Source organism: Physeter macrocephalus, chromosome 10 (assembly GCF_002837175.3).
Source record: "Physeter macrocephalus isolate SW-GA chromosome 10, ASM283717v5, whole genome shotgun sequence".
Classification (NCBI taxonomy): domain Eukaryota; kingdom Metazoa; phylum Chordata; class Mammalia; order Artiodactyla; family Physeteridae; genus Physeter; species Physeter macrocephalus.
The window spans coordinates 76,593,622-76,595,884 of NC_041223.1; the positions used below are offsets into that span (position 1 = coordinate 76,593,622).

The 2,263-nt window shown below is 45.7% G+C and overlaps 1 pseudogene; it reads left to right on the forward strand.

Moving 5' to 3' along the window:
- The first annotated feature begins 208 nt into the window (after positions 1 to 208).
- LOC102989251 (epithelial splicing regulatory protein 1-like) lies at positions 209 to 1,487 on the forward strand (annotated as a pseudogene).
- Positions 1,488 to 2,263: the final 776 nt, after the last annotated feature.

Genomic DNA, 2,263 nt, shown 5'->3' on the forward strand with positions numbered 1-2,263 from the left:
ACGCCTCCTGCCCGAGGTGTGGACACCGGTCAGGTGTGGCCTTGGGGGGTTGGTTACCCCTTTTTATTCCCGGGACTACATGGAAGGTGGAGAGGGGTGGGCACTCTTTCTTTTTCTCTTCGAAGAGGTTTTTAGCACAGGTTATCCCGTTCTCACTTCCTCCCCATCTCACCACCTCTCGATGGCACTTCTCTCCCCATCTATTGCCATGACAGCATCTCCGGATTACTTGGTGGCGCTTTTGGGATCACTGCTGGGGCCACCGGGACCAGGCTGGGCTCCGACGAGAAGGAGCTGATTCTGCTGTTATGGAAAGTCGTGGATCTGGCCAACAAGAATTTGGGACAGGTGTACGAAGTAATAGACCAGTTCAATTGGAACTGACGAAGAATTAATTGTGTTAAAGAAACTAAGATGGAATGTAAAAGCCTGTTCTCCGTGCCAGCTGGGCCAAGCCCGCCAGTAGTTTAACCAGTAGGCAATCAACTGAACACGGGTAGGAACCTTCTTCTCTCTCTGCACTGAAGGGCAGCTTCATGTCAGGCAAGTCCTGCGCCATGAGGTTTCCAAGAAGAACGTGTTATTGATTGAATGTTTCTATTCCTTTTTTGATTTCTGTAAAGAATTCAAGAAGTGTTGCCTTGGTTCACCTGATATTGATCAACTGGAAGTTGCAGTAATGACAGAGTGTTGAAATGTTGAGAAGAATAGTTAAGCCTCCCAGTATGGAGCTTCTCAAGTTGATGATATGGGAAATATAATTTAAGCAATGATTTCAGAGTCTTATAATCACAGGTTTTCAGATCCAGAGAGAGTAAATCACAAATTCGAAAGTGGCACTTACAGCAAGATCATTGATAACAAGACTACAGTCAGGGCTAGGGATTTATCTTGGCAGCCTTCGTTTCAAGATATTTCAAGATTCTTGAAAGGACTCAATATTGCCAAGAGAGGTGAAGCACTTTGTCTGAAACTGCAGGGTCAAGGGAGTAGAGAAGCTCTGGTTAGGTTTGTGAGTGACACAGAGACCTAGCATTACACAGTCACAAACATCACATGGGGACCCAGTACACTGAGGCTTACAAAACAACCAAGTGAAGATTTTCTTAAAATTGCTGGTGGTGCATCCAAAGAGGTAGCCCGATTTCTCTTGCAGGGAAAAAGTCATTGCCTGCATTCAGGGACTCCGTTTCACAGCCACAGCTGAGGAAATGACCTTCTTTGGACAGCATCGCCCCATCTCTGGGGAGAAGGCATCCTCTTTGTTACCCACCAGATGGCAGGCCAGCAGGGAATGCCTGTGTCTTCTTTGCTGTGCCCAGAATGCCTTGAGGAAGCATAAGGACTTGTTGGGTAAAGGATACATTGAGCTTCTCAGGAGCACAGCAACCGATGGTCAGCAGGTGGGTTGGGCTGCTGTGCTCCTGGAATGTGGATGTGTTCACCAACCCCGAAATTCTCTGAACCCAGTACTATTCGGATTTTAATGAGGCTTCATCACAGAGGCATGGGTGATTACGATCTCCATTACAGCCCCTCTCCTCTCTCTGAAGAATGAGAGGTGGGGCTTAAAACCCCAAGCTTCTAATTACGGCTCGCTCTTTCTAGTGACCATCCCCCCTTCAGGAACCCAGAAAGAGTCACCTCATTAGAACAAAAGACACTTCAGGAAATTTCAAAAGATTTAAGGGTTTGGTGTCAGATATTTCTATCACTCAGAAAAGTTCAAAGGTCTCAGGAGCTCTGTGTCAGCCACTGGGATCAAGGACTAAAAGTTAGAACAAAAGATTCTCCTATCACCCCTCTTTACAATGGGTTTAGGAGCTCTGCATCAGGAACCGTTTCAAGAGACCAAAACATATATTTCTTATTATTTCACACCAGGGTAACTAGTCTGTTTTTGTCGTCTTATACCTCATCTTCACTCCCTCCCCTACCACATAGTTTATCTGGTTAAACCAAAATCCTAGGCTGTTAAAGTTTTTAGAAGAAGCCACAGCTCTGATGCTAAGAGGCCATCTGTATTAGTTTTCAATTGCTGCCTAACAAATTACTACTATCTTGGTGGCTTAAATAACATCCATTTATTAGTTCACAGTTCTGTAGGTCAGAAGCTGGGTGGGCTTGACTGCATGAGGTCAAAATGAAATGTTGGCCAGGCTGGGCTCTTACGCGGAGGTTCTGGAGAAGAATCCACTACCAAGCTTATTCAGGTTGTTGGCAGAATTCATTCTGTATGGTTGCAGGACTGAGGTCCCGTCTT